General features: G+C 37.3%; 1 pseudogene across 5 annotated transcripts; it reads right to left on the bottom strand.

The window, feature by feature from the left end:
* Positions 1-2,320: 2,320 nt before the first annotated feature.
* Positions 2,321-13,487, bottom strand: LOC148847686 (uncharacterized; annotated as a pseudogene). Of its 5 annotated transcripts, none has more exons than XR_016100696.1 (6): positions 9,643-13,487; positions 5,577-5,675; positions 2,942-2,987; positions 2,720-2,836; positions 2,560-2,645; positions 2,321-2,464 (listed from the first exon to the last, which is right to left on the bottom strand). The product of XR_016100696.1 is annotated as an uncharacterized LOC148847686, transcript variant X3 (transcript). The 5 variants fall into 5 exon arrangements; XR_016100695.1 differs by having other exon boundaries at positions 2,585-2,645; XR_016100694.1 differs by having other exon boundaries at positions 2,321-2,645.
* Positions 13,488-18,253: the final 4,766 nt, after the last annotated feature.

The raw sequence follows: 18,253 nt of genomic DNA, 5'->3' as shown, positions 1-18,253 counted from the left end.
AACAATGCAAATGGAGTGTAAATCTTGGTTCGGGGTAAATTTGCACTCTGGTTCACTTTTGCCTATGTTTGGCAACACTACATTTATGCATTGACAAATGACAAACCAATGCATGTTTACATTGATAATAAAATGTAAAAGTAATTCAAGTGGGATTTTGATTAAAAAAAAAAACAAAATCAAACATATGCTTTATTGGAATTCATGTTTGCATCCATTACAGCTAAAAATTTGTTTGGTAAGAAGGTAAATTTGCCATTATAAAACTAACCCAATTTTACAATTTATATGAACAGTTTTACACTCTACATATTTGCATTCACACTTATTTGCATTGTTTCCAAACGCAGCCTAGGGGACCATCCCCGATACAAATATGTAGATCATTAATTACAAATTGGAATATGATTATTTGGAAATGAAAACCAACGCCCATCCCTACATTATTTATTTATTTATTTATTTATTGCCCCCATTCCCACATTCATGACTTAGCCAAAAAAATGCACATAAGCATTTCTTGATCTATCAATATGAACACTAATTGTTCAAAAAAAGAATAAGTTGGCAACCATCCATGATATTTTGCAAATATGACAGTAGAATAATCATCGTTTGAATGTTACTATGTTAGAATTCATCTAATCCATGCAAATATAATCACTTTTACACTTACCTAGAAAATGGAAAATTTCAGGTAGCTTAAGCATTTTTATCAAGCCATTTTACAATAATGATTTCAAGTTTTGTTACAGTATCATATAAGTCACCCAACTCAAATCCACAAAACTAAGACCACCATTGAGAGTTTCTCCCAAAACCCAACTGAAACCCGCAATTCAAACTTTGCCCGTGGATTTACCCGTAGTATTAGCTTTGTTTAAATATCTGATAAAAGTTGTTTTTCATTAAGAAAAAGTTTAGAGGACAGAAATTCCCGGTCTCTTCCTTGAACCTAACACAAACTCAAAGGACAAAAATTCTTTATCTTCTAATTCATATACTCTGTTTTTCTGCTAATGGATTTAAGTCCTATCCTAGACAAATATTTACAAAAATTAAACTTACAACCATACTCGGAGATAGCAGGGTCTAAGATTTATCCATGATTCCAAGTTGTCAATAAGCTCCACGCCTAGAATCTCTTTTTTTCCCCTTTTCACCCTATGGCGGGTGCTTCCATTCACAGGTTTCAATCTTAATCAAGAAATATAACTAAGAAATCAGCTAATTCAACATCCAAAGAGAGGGAGATCACTAAACACCGATAGAATGGAAGAGAAGAAACACATCCCCCAGGATCTTAAGGCTGCATTTGGATGTGGTGTAAATCAAGAACCGATTTAAATTTACATCATTTCAGTTTTGTAGGCATTTGAAAAGGTGTAATTATTACCGATGTAAAACTCCAATTTGGTTCAGTTTTACGTGCATTTGGATGGAGTGGAGTTTTACATCAATAATCGATGTAAAAATTACATCGAATTTATCGATGTAAAATTTTACACTCTTTCACCCATCGCTATTTTTAAAAAGCAACGATCACTTCATGATTTAGTGTAAAGCTTCAACAATATATTTTACACCGATGACGTTTTACAGATTCCAAACGCAGCCTAAGGAGTAAAGAGATGAAGACCCATACTAAAGAACCCTACTCAGAGCAGTAGAGAGGAAGGGGAGTCATTGAGGACTAAGGATGAGCAACATTTGAAAGGTCCAATTGAGATTAATGTCCAAACTCTATTGCTCCTCCCACCTTCACAAAGACACACATCCCTAATTACTGAACCATAAAAAAAAGCACACACACACATCCTTGAGGGTCTCAGTGAGAGATAACACCTCACTAATTTCATAGTATTTAACCTCAAACCAAAGTTTCAAATACATCACTAAGGGAGGACGCTACAAGAAAAACGGTCCAAGTGAATGGTCCAACCACCAGCTTAGGTAAAGACCGTCGCATTTGATTGTCAGTCCAAGGTGATTCAAGCATCTCTAACGCGAAGATATGTCAAAACCGCCGGCTTAGAATTGTTAAAAACAGGGGTCTAGACCGCCGCCTTAGACAGGCAGCAATCTACCACCCTGGGTCTCGCCAAACATTATGTGACCCTTTTAGACGGCATTCCGAACCACCGCCTTATACTTTGCCTCAAATTGCCTGACTCTTCTAGTCAGCGGTCTGGACCACCGCATTAGTTCCTTTTAGACGGTGGTCTTAACAACCGCCAGCTTAAATCCTTTTTTTTATTCGAATACGAGGTCAACATTTTTTCTGTACTTTTGTACCTTAATTCAAACTCCATGACAATTTATACATAAAAACTTAAACAATTTATATAAAAATGCAATTTAAAACAAAGTCTATAAATTTCACGGTTATTATAATATCCAAAATAAATTGTTCAAATACAAATAGTGCGTCTTCCAAAAAGTCCACTTAGTATAATGGTTGAACCTACAAATCATAACACTAAATTTCAGTACTTATCACAAGAGATAAGCTAAAAGAGCTCCCTAATAAATATAACCAAAAGGAATTTTAAAACTAACAAAAGTTATGGTGTAGAGAACAGACTGTCTCAGGTGGCCAGGTAATAGATAAACACAGAACTCATAATATTTGCCATGGAAAAATCCTGCCAAAGAAGAAATTAGAAATGAAGAACAAAGAACCAAGACTGCACATGATACTAGAATATCAAATTATTACCTCTCATCATATACATTAGATTTCCCAACACTTTCGAATCCTTCTGTATCAAGGTAAAGCACAAATGTTCTTACTCCACCAATATCCAACTTAATGGGGTTTCCCATACCCATATACCTGTAACCAAGGAAAAAAATGTCAGTCAAAGGTATGGTTATTAAAAAAAAATGCTAACCGAAGGCCAGAGAGGGAAAGGGAGAGACAGGAAGACAGAAGATTAACCTTTTGTTTTAGTATCATGCACGTGACCTGTGACCAACACCAAATCCTGAAAAGAACACAAGGTTCCAAGAGTTGAAGAAACCAAAACTTACACAGAAATACGACCAGATGAGAATACCAAGTTCTAATATGGGGAAAAACATTAAGAAAAGATTTGCCTGACCGGTATGGATCAATTACCTAAGAAGGCAACCATGAAAATAAAGTCAAAAGAATATTGATCAAAAGAAGATAAAGTCAAAAGAAAAACAGTATAATAAAGGGAGGTAGTTAAATGGCCCTTGATGTGTAATGATACCTATAATAGGTAAAAAGATAGATCACTGGTTATCATTCAAAAAGGAAAATAACAACAACAACAACAATAGCATTTACAATGGCAAGCTAAATTATTTCTCTTTTCAAAGAATAGTGACACATGCACCTCAAAGCATCAGCTAAGCCAAGTGTCAGTAGAACACTCAAAAACCTTGAAATCAACTTAAATTCTTATTCACAGTACGTTTTCTAAAACAATTGAAGTCATGAGAATGATTTGTTGCTTTAATCACATCAATGTTTGCGCATCAGACCATCCACAAAATAGATACTTCGTCAGATTGTAATTGCAAGGTCCAGCTCACCTACATTATACCAGCCCTAGACATGTTTCAGTGGCTGATTATATATTATTATGCATAGGGAATATCTCGGGTTGGGATCTCAGTGATGCAGGATGCTTATATGGGTTTGGGCCCTATAACTTGCCACCTGTCACATGTATGAAGACTCAAGACCTACTATTGAATAGATCCCCCCCCCCCTTTTTGATCAGTAACTGAATTCATTTATTAATATACAACACCACTTTCAATTTGGTTAGAAGAACAGCTAATGGAAGGGCTATATGTATCGGCTAAACAGGTGGTCAATGGACATTAGTTTTTCTGGTTCATGGGTACCATGATTCATAGGCACAGCAACTAATTTACAAGTATAGGCAGCCTATTAAAGCAGTCTAATTGTTTCCATATGGATCCCAATTTCAATGTAATTTCCTCTATGGAAGTTTTAAAACGTCCTCTATGACAGTTTTAAAGGAAAATGAGGATACTTTTTTTATCAGCAAAGAAAATGATATATTGATTGAAATCTGAAGGGCTCTTAGTTATCTCTATCCAGTTTGACAAATATTGAACTTTTACTAGTAGTACTAGGATGGGTGACCTCCTGGGAAATCCTTGTGTTGCACCCCAACTTTTATTTTATTGAGCAAAAAAAAAGTATTAAACTTTTACTATTTTTAGCGAACATCTGTTTTTATTGATAATAGTTTTCGGATATAACATCTATGACTTACTAATCCTAGCAAGTTTAAGGCAGAAGTGTAAAACAAGGTTCTAGGAATCTTAAAATGTCAAATCACCAAAAAAAAAACTCTAAAATTGTCTATTAGTGTAAAACCTTGTTGTAATACCTCAATTGAAGTTAATAAAATCTTTATTTACTGATCAAATGGGGCCAGCTAAGCCTTATATCAACTATAAGGGAAAGCTACATGAATCTTGTTGCCACTCAACTCTATTCAGAGTCATCCATTGTTAAACTATGGGCCTTCTAATCATTTCTTGCTACTCCAAACCATGTCCTTTGTGGCATGACATGAAATAGACAAAAGTAAAACAAAATGTGCAAAACTCTTAATTCTTCCCATTTAAAATCAAAGTCAATTCTGTTCATGTTGAACTACTTATGAGCCAAGACTAGTCTATGATATATGAACTGATTGAGATCTTTGGAGATCTTATGCAACAGACAGGATTGTTTTACAAAAATTCTTCCCTTCCAAGTTCCACAATGAACAAGCTTGTATTGCAGAAGGAAAAATTCCCCATAATGATCACTACAGTTCAAAGGCTATTATCATAAGACAAGATTGTAAAGTTAAGGCAATTGACTAAGGCTAAATCTGGTGCTCTTAGGGAGTCTGTATAGTGACAGTTCTTTGCCTATGTAATTCTTGAGTTCCCTTATCTATGCCTCGATGCTGTTGTACATCTTCTCATGTAGCAGTTTCCATCTTAATGAGATTCTGTCATCTTCTTTCCTGAAAAAAAAAAATGACTGAGTCTCCAATCCACATAATTATTTTGCTACATCTAATTGTATTGACCATATTCCCTTCACTTGCTAAGGGCATTAGAAGAGATAGATTAGCAACCTGAGCTACACCTGATTGTATTGACCATATCCCCTTCACTTGCTAAGGGCATTAGATGAGATGGGTTAGCAACCTGAAATCCTATGAAAAAAGTAAGCACCTCAATCTTTCTCAAGTGTGCACTAGATGGAAATTGGAACCAGTAAAAAACCAAAAAGGTATGTGGGCCTTGTCAACTTTTACCTAAATTTTCCAGTTTCCTAGGGTGATCTCAAAGGTCTAGGTCATGGTCTTGTTAAATACTAAAGCAACTGAAACAGTGAAAGAAGAGTTTTAAGTTCAACCTAGATATCATAGTAAAAAGATTAGAAAGAACATAGACTTGATGATCTTATCCTAAGAAATAGAGTGAAGTTCCCCATGGAAGTAACAAGACCCTAGATCTTTTTTCTTCAGCTCAGATATCCTATCCACCTAAACTCGACAAACCAGTACCTTCTCGATCACCACAAGGTAGCTGCCACATATGTCTGGATCCAGCCCCTTAACAGCAGTAAATGAACGAACATTCATTCCATATTTAACAAGATTTTTCTGTACATAAGACACATATAAAATAAAACTGATGTCAGAACATAACAAGATGCACCAGACACAAGACACATGTAACTTGGATACAAATGCAAGGTGGTGAATGCAGCTACCCACAAAACCAATATATTGATTCATCCAATATGGTTACATGATGACAATACCAAAGAATAAATTACATTGACAAATGGTTTTCAGTTAACATAAAAAGCACTTATTCAAAAATGTTTAGATTAACGGATATACATCTAAGCGTTGTCCTAGATTAATAGCAAAAGCAAAAGAAGTGTGCAAATAATCTGACTACTCACTTGGACATGCATCCAAGAGCAGATTGAACTTATACCTGATATAACAATCAGTCATGGAAAAAAATGTATATTTTAAATAGAACAATTGAAACAGAACCATACATAAAACTTATTTAACTTACCTCAGGAATGCTTTTGGAAATTTGTAATTTTCCCCCTCGGCAAAAATGTATGATGAGGAATTGGAGGTCAGTTGCTATCTCTTCCTTGGCAAAAAAGAAGATCCTGAAGGAGTGGGTGCCCCCTGAACCAGGTTTTATCAAATTAAACTTTGATGGAAGCAGTTTTGGAAACCCAGGAAGATCTAGAACTGGAGGGGTTATAAGAAATGAAAGAGGAAATGTGTTGGGGCTGTATTCGGGTCCCATTGGAATTGGAAATTCCACTACAGCTGAACTGAAGGCAATGGCATATGGGATACAGAAAGCTAAGGAGATGGGGGTGGAAAGGCTGGTTGTGGAAGGGGATTCCAAGGTTATCATCAGTTGGCTAAAACAACATGACAGCACACCCTGGATATTCAGAAATGACATCAAGAAGATTAAAAGTCTATCCAAGGACATGCAGCTTTCAATTCAGTGGACCCATAGAGCAGCAAATGGATTTGCAGACCAGCTAGCCAAACAAGGGGTAATCAGGGATCACTGTTTCTGGGCTCAACTGTAAGAGTGAAAAATCAATTTAATAGAGGATACATTACATTGTAGTGAGGTAGCCGAGGCTACTCATAAACTGTAACCCCTGTAATTTCTATTTTCATCAATGAAATTTCTTTTTACTGATCAAAAAAATTGTAATTTTCTACCGAATCAAAAGGCAAGCTAGTAAATTCATAAATTCCAAGAAACTTAGAGAGCTTATCTTTGACATCTCCAAAAATAATCTGCAACCTTCAACTAGTTTTGCATAAGGATCTATAAGGATAACACTGCTGTCAAATCAATGCCCATGCTTCAATCCTCGAGGACCATCAATATGATAACCATAAAGAACACCATGTCAAGGCAGGTCCTACATTTCATAGATGCATACTTAAATGATATTAATATCTCCATCCAGCCTACACCTTCAGTTCTTTCAGAAAAACAAACTGCTTCTTCCCTTGCCCAAAATATTGATAGAGAGCTATAAAACTTTGTCACTGCTTTTTTTTTATCAGTGAACTTTATCATTGCTTTTTCTTTCTACAAATATCTTCTTTCATCAACTTCTTTCCCTGCTTTCCATTCACCATCCCTTTTGGAAGAAATTGCACCCTCTATAAATCCTCCGGACCAGTCTATAGCATCTCCCACTAGCAGTACCAATGCTACCTAAAACTCCTTAATCTTTACCGCAGGTTTCCCATTGACTCTAGCTTCCTCAAGTAGGAAATTCTTTGATTCGATCTTCAACCTCTTTCTCCAGCTAAACGCCACCTTGCCATCTTTCGGGATCTGTCCCTATTGATCCTCTATAGTACAATCACTGTTCTACTTCTCTCCCTCCTTCCACACTCAGAGCTCCCACCTTGAGCACCTGGATTAATTGATTGTCTGATTGATTCCTCCATTTCTTTCTTCTTTGCCTCAGAAATGGAAGCTTAGACTGGCAAGTGGAAAAATGCACTATTAAGAAGATACTACCAAGGAATAAATACAATTTGAGTAGCTCCTATAGCTTCTTTGTTGCGGTGCCCACCTTTCAGTAGAAAAATAAAGCTAAATTTTGAAAGTTGCATGTTTGGGAACCATGGCATTTCTGGCATTGGTGGTAAATTTAGGAACAGTGCTAGGCATATTTTCTGTTGTCCTGTGGCAACTCCACCAGAGCAGAAATATTAGCAGTGCTACAAGGGCTAAAAATGGAAAGACCACTCAATTATGGCAATTTAATTGTGGAAGGGGACTAAGGTAACTGTGGAAAGGCTTAAAAACAAGCAAAAAGGTGCATGGAAGCATAGAGACAATATGATGAAGGTGCAGAGACTAGTTGAGGAGTTGGCAGTAAGTGTAAAATGGATTAAGAGGTTGGGAAGAAATAAGAAATCACATGTTTTGGAGTTTTCTTTCCTAGGAGGGAAGAAAATTATAAAAGGGTAAGTAGGATGGGGCCTAGTACACAAGAAGGGTGTCTTAGACCACACATTATGCATTCTGTGTACTATCAACAATTGGTCTTTAATACTTGCTAAAGCAATAAAAATATACCTAAAATTAGAAAGATACCACCCTTAAGAAGGTAAAAATAAATACAACAAGCTGCTCAGGGATAGTCAATCCCCAATACCCTTCAACCCCTCACCTAATCAATTAAGTCAGTTTCTCTAGGTATCCATCTGAACAAGCTGTCCACCCTAGAAACCCAGCTCTACTTTCTCCAATATGATGACTCAAAGATCATGGACCAAGAGGTCTGTTTTTTTTTTTTTTTTTCTTTTTTGATAGTTATAGACCAAGAGGTCTGTTGTGCATCCACCTAATGACTAACAGGAAATAATTCTCAATTTCCAGTTTTCCACTCCCTCTACACCGAGGAGAATAAAAGTCTCATGCATTGGAGAAATGCGAAAGATCTAGCTGAAAATAGAACCACCCAAACAGTGGACCTAACCAAAATAACATTGCTACTTTGGTTTCCATAAGCTCCATCATTGCCAGTTTTTTTTTTTTTTTTGGGTGGGGGTGGGGGGTCACACCATCATGCCATTCATAAGGTGCAACCAACAGCCAAAATTTTTTGAACAAAGAAAATGCTAAGGCATTAGAATTTATTTTTGGTTCAGTCCTATAGCTTTATGACCTTTTTTTGGTAAGTTCATAGTTTTACTACTTCTAAGAAGCCATTTTTATAAATACAGTTTATCCCTACTCAAATAATAAACCGATCCAAACTTAACAATTCATCAAAATACTTGTTATAGTTGAAACAAATTCTCCAAAACTGGGTCCAGGAAAAATAGGTTATTTGGATTTTGGACCAATGTTTTAAAACACAGACTGACAGAGGTGTGAAGCCAGGCTTCCACTACCCAGAGGCATGAGGTGTACTTCAGAATACAAGAGGTGTAGTAAGCCTCCCAGGCACAAGAAGCATGGTTCTTTCCTTTCTTTCTATCTTCCTTTGCTTTTCTTTTCTTTCCTTCTTCCCTTCTGCAAGAGGCACATGAGGCATACCAGAGGCACATGCCTCATGGAAAAGGTGTTTGAGGTGTATGCCTCAAAATGCTTTTAAAACATTGATCTGAACCACATTAAAAAAAAAAAAAAAAAAAGTGTTCTCACAAGGTGCCAACCAGCTGGTTGGTAAGGTCTCCTGCTGGTCGTAGCAGAGACTTGGGATCCAATCCTGCCTGCACATGGGTTGGGGGATGGGCTACCCCCCGTTGTGTAGCCCTTCAAAAGAAATCGGAAAAAATAAAAAAGTGTTCTTGAAAACAACCAAATAAGATCTATGTGAAGTTCCCTACATCAAGTCTTAGTTACCTTGCCAAGACATTTCAAATAGACTTAACAGAATGCAAGGAGATTTGTAAATGGTGGCCAAATAATTGTATCAATTTCACTATAATAAAAAAAGCAATCCATGAAACATTGAAAAAAAAAGATAAACTCGGTGAAAATTAAGTTTGATTTTATAAATGTATGCCATTTCTCCAGTAAATTGATGAACCAACTTACAATTGAACTTCTAGAGCTATTGGTAATCCTTTCAAAAAAATAATATCAGACTTTACGGGCTAGGGTTCTTTGCTTTGTTGCATGCTGGACCACTTTTTCCTCCACAGGGAGGCCTTTCCGCCGCCTCACAGCATCAATAAGTTTTCTTGCTGTGTTTGGTAGAACACTTGAACCATCTCCAAATTCTTCAATCTCCTCTTCTGTTTTGGGTACAAAAAAAGGATCCTCAGAAAGTGCCTCCCAATGGCTAAGTACAAGTAGAGCACTTGAAGCTCCAGAAGTCCATCTCCTAAGTTCATCTGCAAACCCAAAGCTTTCAGCAACTGGTACATATGCATGCACACTAAATAATGGAGATCCTTCTTGCATCTCTTCCTTCAAAACTCGGGCCCGTCTCCTGGCGAGAACAGCATACATGGGCCCCAGATATTCAGTTGGTGTGTTCAGTTCACAGAAATACATGGCTTCCACTAGCCGAGGTTTCTTCTGAAGCACAGCTGCTCTGCAAGCATCTTTGACAGCCGTCATTACCTGTCCTGAAAAAATTCCATATTGGTCTAGTTGCTGAGCTGAAGATTCAGACTCATCAGAATGCACCCCTAATGGAACAATATAAGCTTCTACAAGAAATGCCAAACCCCACATGGATTCATCACACAATGGTCCAGCTGCCATAGCTAGTTGGAACCCAGATACCACACTGCTCTCAAGATTCTCCGCCTCCATATACAATGCTCGATCAGGTATATCTTCATCTCTATTTTTCATCCTAGCTACATCCACAAACCCCAATCGCTCTGATACATTTGGAGAGCCCCGAATAAGAACAGAACCACTGATCTTTGAACCTTTGGAATCAGGAACAAGGAGGATATTAGGACCCACCTGCCTAGGCCCAAGTGCCCAAATCCTCTGAAGAAAATGATGCCACAGACTTCTATATTTCTCAATTCTTTCTTTATCCATTTCTTTACTTCCAGTCTCAATTTCACTCTCTATGGCATTGACAATGTATTTCTTAAGTGTTTCAATTGGATCATCACCTTCAACAGTACACTTTCCTCTCTGTGTTCCCAAGATTTGGTTTCTCTGTCCTGGTTTGCCTTCTATTATTTCACCAAGTAAATCTGCACTTTCATCAAGCAGCTTAGTGAGCATAGGTGGAAGTTTCATGACATGCACTCGAATAACACATCGTCCATTTGGTGTTGTCTTCTCAATATAATCAGAGCTAGCAGTTAATACCTTCAAATTCTCTAGTGGATTAGATCCCTCCCCTTCAATGGTTTCTTTATAAGAGACAAGGGGTGGTGAGACTTCCAGCCTTACCCTTGCAAATCTCTCTTTCAAGTCCTTTATGCATCTCTCAAGATGAACCTCTCCTGCAGCTGCAAGCACCTGTTCCCCCCTTGCAGAAACAGTAACCTCTACAAATGGATCTGCTCGATTCAGAAGCCTGAGACCCCGCATAAGTGCACCCATATCTGTTGGATCAGAAGGTTCAATTGCCACTCTCAAAGTTGGAGCGACTTGGAAAACCATACTTGAGAAAGGCCAACAGTTTCTTGTGGATGAGAGAGTGGCACTTTTCAAGATATACTGCCCAAGACCTCGAATTGCCACAACATTTCCTGCCTTTGCAGAAGCCACAGGTTTCAAACCTTGGCCCATCATTAGATACAAGGAATGTATCTCTGCTTCCTGTACATGCTTCTGCATTAATCCCCCTCTCAATGGATCATATAAAGCCGAAAGTACAAATATTCTTTGTCCTGAATAAAGAATCCCACTGAAAATCCTTGCAAAGGCGAGGAAACACTCGTCTGATTCCCCAGCCCCTCCTTCCATTAAATTGTTCACAACTTCTCCATTTGGTCCCCATTGGGGGAGCATTTTTAATGGCACAGCAAACATCTTAGATACAAAAGCAACACATGGCGCTTCTGGGCTAGAATCACAAGCCTCAACAGATTTTCTAATTTGTTCTGCCTCTACAAGCACATCAGAGTGATCCCCATTATCCACTACCTCCCTCTTTGGAAGCAACCGTGAGATCTGAAAAGACTGAGCTGTAATGGGATCAGGCATACATTTAACCACCATGGATAAGATTGTATCAGACAAAGGAAGCCAGCGGCTCATGATAGCTTGAAGCACAACTTTTGGATCCTTGTTCTGAAGCTCACGAGAAGGTATAGACAAATTGAATGACTTGGTGACTTTCTCCAGCAATTCCTTCTCCCCATCAGATTCAAGAGCTGCCCGATAGACATTCCAGAGTGGTTCAAGCACAAACTGCACAAACATAGGCCGTGCCTTACTCAAGCCACTGATTCCCTTCTTTCCCACAATCATCTTGGTCTTGGGATTATAATAGTGAGGACCCCACAAAGCCTTCTGCAATGCATCTGTACTTGCCCCAAGTTTTAAAGCATAGAAATCAGCAAACTTGCTAATGCAAAAGCCCCAACCATCCAAAGCACAAACAAAAGCCACATTTCCCTTTTGGGGTTGGAAAGTGTCTTCTTCGTCGTCATCCACAAACTCCTGACTCTCAATCCCCATCTGACCGGCAGAGGCAGCAAGTATGGAATCTACATCAGAAAGATACTTCTCTGACTTGTATCCACTCACAATCCCATTAACTTCGTGAACAATCCTCTGCAACCGATTATAAGCTTCTTCTGGACTCAATTTTAGTTCTGTGATTAACCGATCAACTTTGTTGAGGACCAGACAAGGCGTAAGCTTCTCTATCCATGCCTGGCGCAGAACAGCATGGGTCTGTATATGAACTCCCTCAACGGCATCGACCAGGATCAAGGCACCATCACTCAATCGAGCAGCAGTCGAGACCTCGCTACAGAAATCCATGTGCCCCGGAGAATCTATTAGATTGATAGAGTAGTCCGTGTACTTCAGGGCTATTGAGGAACTCTTCATTGTAATTGCCCGCCTCTGCTCTTCGTCGAGGTAATCCATAAACCTCAGCCGACCAGCTTGCTTCGGGTGGAGTAACCCACCAGAGTAGCCCGCAATGAGATGATCAGCAAGTGTAGTCTTGCCATGATCAACGTGGGCAAGAATACAAATATTTCGAACTTTCCGGCAATCAAAATCACTCATTTCAACCACAAATCAAACTCGAACCCAATTAATACCACCGAGCAAACACCAGAAATTTGTCGATTCAATTTAGCCAAAACAAGAAACCATCAACTGGGTTTTCCTCTCTAAGAGAAATTTGAGGGTTTTGTTTGGTACTCAAATCTTTCAACCAAAAGGAAAGGGAAAAACGATTTCTTTTTGGTTGAAACCTCACAAAACCAAGAAGTTATCTGTAGATTACTTATGGATGTAAAATAGTGAATTAGTTTTGTTGGGTTCTTTTCTATGGAGGATTCGAAAGACCCAAGTAATGATTCGGTTCTCTCTGCGGTTATTTTGGGGAACTCGAATAAACATATCGATGACGTACAAGAAGGATAAGCACTTGAGAGAGGAGAGGGGGGAGTTGCAAAGAATACCTTCTGATCTGAAAAGATACAGGCGAAGCGGGTTCACGGTTTCTCCTTTTCACGCAGAACAGAGAAAATTCGCTTGCTGCAAATTAGCAAATAGTGCTGCTAGGGTTTTACAGGTTGAAACTTTATTCCCTCTTCTATGGTTTTACGGAGGAAATTTCTGATAATCTTTTAACAAAAATCTCCCATGAGCCTTTAAGGAAAGATAAGTGCCAATAATCAGCTAGTTGGTATGGTCTGTGCTTGTCGCAGCGGAAACTTGGAATCGAATCCGCCTGCACCTGAATTGGGGTTATGGCTTGGGAATGGGCCATCCCACGTTGTATTCATAAGATATTAATTTAGTACCTAAACTTTGGTTCTAATGCCAATTTGGTCTCTATCTTTGGAAACGTACTACCACAAGTGGGGTTAGTTAATGCCAAAAATCTCCCATGAGCCTTTAAGTATTTTGGTTCTAATGCCAAAAATCTCCCATGAGCCTTTAAGTATTTGTGATTTTTCAAATGGTACTAAATGATTAGTAACTGCTTAACGGCAGGTAATATATTGACATGTTTTGAAAGTTTAGATATTAATTATCACATTTTAAAGTTTAGAGACCAAAGTAACACTAAACTCAAAGTATAGGGTATTAATTTAGAATTTTTCTAAAAAATAAAATACAAATACCTTCCCCTATCAAATCATCAAAATGCCCTTTTCCTTTTTTTTTCCTTTCTTTTCTCTCCCTCTTTCTTCTCCCCTTCTGCTATATTCCAAACCATTATTCAAGATATAGCAATCAATAGTGTTACCACGGGTATGCCGGTGACTTCTTACCATTCTACTAAATAAGAAAAGGGTAATTTAGGGATTAAAAAATAAGCAACTAAATGAGAATCTTTTTCAAAATTAACTGTCGAAATACTAACAAAAGGGATCTTTGTCTAACGGCCAAAGTTCAGCTAGGGCCTTTGCCACAAAAAAAAAAAAGTATAGGGGGTATTTGTTACTGACCCAATCATGCAAGGGGAGTCCATGTAATATATCCTTTTTATTTTTCTCTCTTCCCTTATGCACTTTAAGATGGGCTGATCGAGCTAGGTTTGGATTTCCTACCCACGACAACTCTACTCACACTTACCCACATAACATCATAGCCACACATGGGTAACATTTCATCCCATTACATGTTACTATGCATAAGGAGATGCTCTCAATGCATGGAGATAGTATTTTGTGTATAGGCATGGGTAAGTTCTTGTTGATAAGAGATCTGGAGTTGACCAAACCAAGGAGCAAGCGGACGCCTGGTCTTATGGGGTAAACTTGTTTGTTTTACTTGTCGGGTTTCTAGTTTCTACCATTAGGTGATGAATGGATTCAAGACTATTTCATTGTTTAGGATTGGATTTATTGGAGCTCTTTGAAGCAAAAAAAGGAAGAATACAAAATGGTTAGCTACAATGAGGCATGCAATCACCCAATAAAATTGTGGAGAGTAGTTGTTTGGAGAAGCAAGGGAAGAGATACAATGGGTTTGGGGAAGGGAAGATTAGTAATATTAGTTTAAGGCATTGGAAGTGCCACAATCAGACGTATAAGGGATTGGAATTTGGTGAGGAAGTGGGGAAAGAGCATAGAATGAGGAAACTCCAAGTTGAGCTTCAAGACATACTTTTTGGCTGAAAAAAAAAATGGTGTCTCTGAACCTTGAGGAATTTTTGTACGGAATCAAGGTTCTCGTTAAAAAAAAAATTAGGTGGGGCTGAACCGCCATGGACCGATGGACACAGGTGTTTGGGAAAGTTTTGTGTTGATGGTTTGATATAAGCATGACCTATATTGATCAGCAGTTTTGAAGGCCAAATCAATGGCGAGATAAGGGATTCAGGTGTGTTTTAGTAAATTACACCCACAAGGTTGATTGAGAATAGACATGTTCATGGGTCTGGGTCTGGTCGGGTCAGGTTTTGCCTCTTTAAAATTAATATTATATTAAATTTATAATAATTTAATAAATTAATTTATATTTCATAATAGTAAATTAATATTTATTAATAATTTAATAAACAAATGTATATTATATATATTTATTATATATAACATAAGTATTTTTTTATTATATGTAATAGAGTTGGGTTGAGCTTATTTGAGAAAGCCCAAACCTGGCCCGAAAAATGATCAGGTTTGGAATTTAAAGCCTAAGCCCGAGCCTGCACCTGCAGGCTTGAAATTTTGTCCAAGCCCAAAAAATAACTGGCTAGGTCGAGTCCGGCTGTCAGGCTAGCCGGCCCATGAACAGGTCTAGTTGAGGATAAACCTAGTATTTTAAAAAATTAGAATATTATATCAGCCTTTTATGACTGGAAAACTATGATAAGGGAGGTATTTGCATCTTTTTTTAAATGTCAAGAGAGGTTTTCTGCAAGGTTTTTAAAACTATACTAGGCAGGGAACTGTTCTTGGGTCTGGTTCCTAAGTTGAACGGTCCGATCATCCGATTTGAATAGATGGCCCATTTTGTCAAAAAATTTAAAAAATAAAAAACAAAAAACGACCAAAAACCATTACCTACGTCAACGATTCAACCACCCAAACTAGCGATTCACTGACCAAATCAACGTTTTTGGCCAAAAATCGGTTTTGGGTTAAAACAGAATCGATCTCCTAGTTCTTTCAATTCGGTCCAATTTTGAAAACATTGGTTTTTTGTTAAGGTGAAAATATAAGGAAGGTTTATAGAATTGTTAAAAAACTCAGACAGGTTTTTATGTTTTTTACTTTGAAGCATGTTTGGATGGGTTGGATTTAAATAGGGTTGTACTTGGATCAGATTCGGATCAAAACAAACAAAACCCAAATCCGATCCTATTAGTGAAATCGAATTTCTTCTTCTTCTTTTTTTTTTTTTTTGAAAATCAAACTTGGATTTTATTCGGATCAAATGGGGGTAAATCCATAGGCTTATCATTTGAATGCACATCATAAAATCTGAATTCAATACAATTATATGAATCGATCCTCCAAATACGAGATACTAAATATTGGATGTTGGATCGATTTTTAGACTTTTTATTCCATTAACAACCTTGGATTTTAGCAACAAGTTGTAACATTGTAAGAAGATGGCATCAATTTCAATGATACTACTTTTACCTCACATTCAAATTTAGCCTTGCAAAATAGTCCCCAACCAATCTAGCTTCACAAAGAAGCCCCTAACTAATACGGCCTCGCAAAATAACTCCCATACAGATACAGTATAGCCTAGTAAAATACTCCACATACCAATAGCCTTGTAAAATATATAATAGCAATCATCAAGTTTCAGGGGCTAATACTTAAACAAAATTTTCTAAGAATTTTGAGGGTTAAACTTTTAAAAATCTTTTACAAATTTTCTTAAAATTTCGGGACTAATCTTTCAAAATTTCCTAAAAAATTAGGTGCTAATCTTTCAAAAAAACCCCTTCAAATATTCGGATGCTAATCTTTCAAAAATCTCTTCGAAATTTTGGAGATCAATTCTTCCCAAAGCCTTTCAAAGTCAAATTATTTAGACGTTTGGAGGTTAGTCTCGTAACGAAAATTCTTCAACAAAACAAAATAAAACCTAAGAGTCGAGATGAATGGTCATGTTATTGATTCTTTGTCAATATTGAGTGATCGTGATATTTCTCAAAACAAAATAAAACCTAAGGGGATGCTTGAAACTTCAATCATGGATCATATGTGTAGTCTAAATCCATTCAAGAAAAATTGAGTGTTTTGTTGAAGAATTTCCTTATTAGCCCCCAAACTTCTAATGCTGTTGTACTTTTTCACTATTTATATTTTAAAGAATCCTTTTTCTTGAATGGATTTAGACTACACGTATGATCCATGATTGAAGTTTCTGGCATCACCTTCGGTTTTATTTTGTTTTGAGAAGTAACGTGACCATTGATATTGACAAAGAATATTATTGTTTTGATACCACACAAATAACATTCATTAATCATTAAAAAACTTTAAGTACAAGGAGGGAGAGATAAACTGTCTTAAGTCCCCCAAAAAAGGCCAAGGCCACCAAAAAAAAAAAAAAAAAGAATGAGCCCAGAACAAGGATTTTCTATTTATCCCTTGCTTGGCTAATCCATCAGCAAACAAGTTTTGCTTGGTTAATTCATCAACAAACGAGTTAGCAATTCTCTTCACCCAACTACAATTTATCTCAATATCCTTAGCCAGACATTTAAATGTTTTCTTCTCATTGTTGTAACTCCACATTCCAGTCTTAACCAATCTACCACCACTTTCAAGTTACCAGATTGTCTTGAATTCCCAACGCTGCTACCGTTAAAGTTTAGTTTTATAAAGCTAATGGGAAGAGTGGTCCAAGGACTTGAAGCCCTCTTAACCGACGCAGATCTTGCTATATCCCTTTCCAGTTTCTCAGCAAATCAGCCAAGATGAAACCTGTGAACAGGTCCAAACGTTTCAGCCGTTGTGCCACTCTTAAGTGGATCAGCTTATTTTGTTTTGATACCACAATTATTAGAGGACCAATTGAACAGGATTTACCTCCAGCAATGTAACAATGCAAGCATGGCAATCGAAGGTTAAATACTGGTGTTCATTTTGAGTGTAAAATGTACAATAGTACTTTATTCAGTCTGATGTAAAATATACAGTAGTACTTAATTCAATCTGACATTTCAAGAACGTTATTATTATGAATGGAAAAAAAAAATTATTATTATGTGGATTTCTAACATTTAAATCCATAGAAACCCCTAAATAGTGTTTAGTGTCTCTGTGACGCTGAAATCAATACATTTCATACAATACAATACGTGCCAACCATTCCATGACTGCTTCAAACAGTGTGCTACATAACCAACCAAGACAAGGGAAAGAAATAATCAGTACCCCTCCCCTTCAACACACACAAAGAAGGGAAAGGAATAATAAAGAATGAATGAGATTAAACTTTCCGTGAATAACAAGTTTATGCGATCCATACCAAACCAAAGTGCTTAAGGAATTAATCCTGCTAATGGTAAATCAAGACCAGTTTTCAGCCTGTCTTCATGGACATGGAGTAAACCTAACAAAAGGAA

Source organism: Nelumbo lutea, chromosome 6 (assembly GCF_056320005.1).
Source record: "Nelumbo lutea isolate HS-2025 chromosome 6, American lotus-T2T, whole genome shotgun sequence".
NCBI classification, from domain to species: domain Eukaryota; kingdom Viridiplantae; phylum Streptophyta; class Magnoliopsida; order Proteales; family Nelumbonaceae; genus Nelumbo; species Nelumbo lutea.
This window is presented reverse-complemented; position numbering and strand designations above follow the sequence as displayed.